This window comes from Muscardinus avellanarius (genome assembly GCF_963383645.1).
Source record: "Muscardinus avellanarius genome assembly, chromosome: 1".
NCBI lineage: Eukaryota > Metazoa > Chordata > Mammalia > Rodentia > Gliridae > Muscardinus > Muscardinus avellanarius.
In genome coordinates, this window is record NC_137786.1 from 150,789,435 (window position 1) to 150,789,992 (window position 558).

Sequence of the window (558 nt, forward strand, 5' to 3'; positions counted from 1 at the left end):
CCCAGAGAACCCCGGCAGCCAGCGCAGAGTGAGTGCTAGAAGAGCTGGACTTTGGTCAATGCAGATGCTGAACAGCCTTATGGCACAGAGAGTCAGCAACTCTGCCCTCTGCCCGCAGCAAAGTGTGCACAGACACCCGGAACACTTTATGGCCAGCAGAATAAAGCAGCAAAATCCGTTTACTTTTAAATGGTCATAAAATACCTGGGTATACATAACAGGAGCCTTTCTTAAACAAAATGGGTACAGATTGGAGAAAGCAACTGTTCACAGGGTGAAGACCTCTCCTTCACACACGTCCTGTCTGATATTAATCATAGGGTTACAACACCGAACAAACCCAAATAATCCACTTGGAGTCACTGTTTCTGCTGATTGCTCAGGCTACTCATTGCTAATCAAGAGGATGTTATGAAACATGAGTCAGACAGCCTCTGGCTTTCTGGAAGTACTGGGACTGTCTATATAAAGACAGAGCCTCTGAGCTGAGATATTGGAGCAGCAGGCAGGTAGAGAGCCATGGATCATCTTACCCTGAGAAAAACGTCTAAGGCCAGC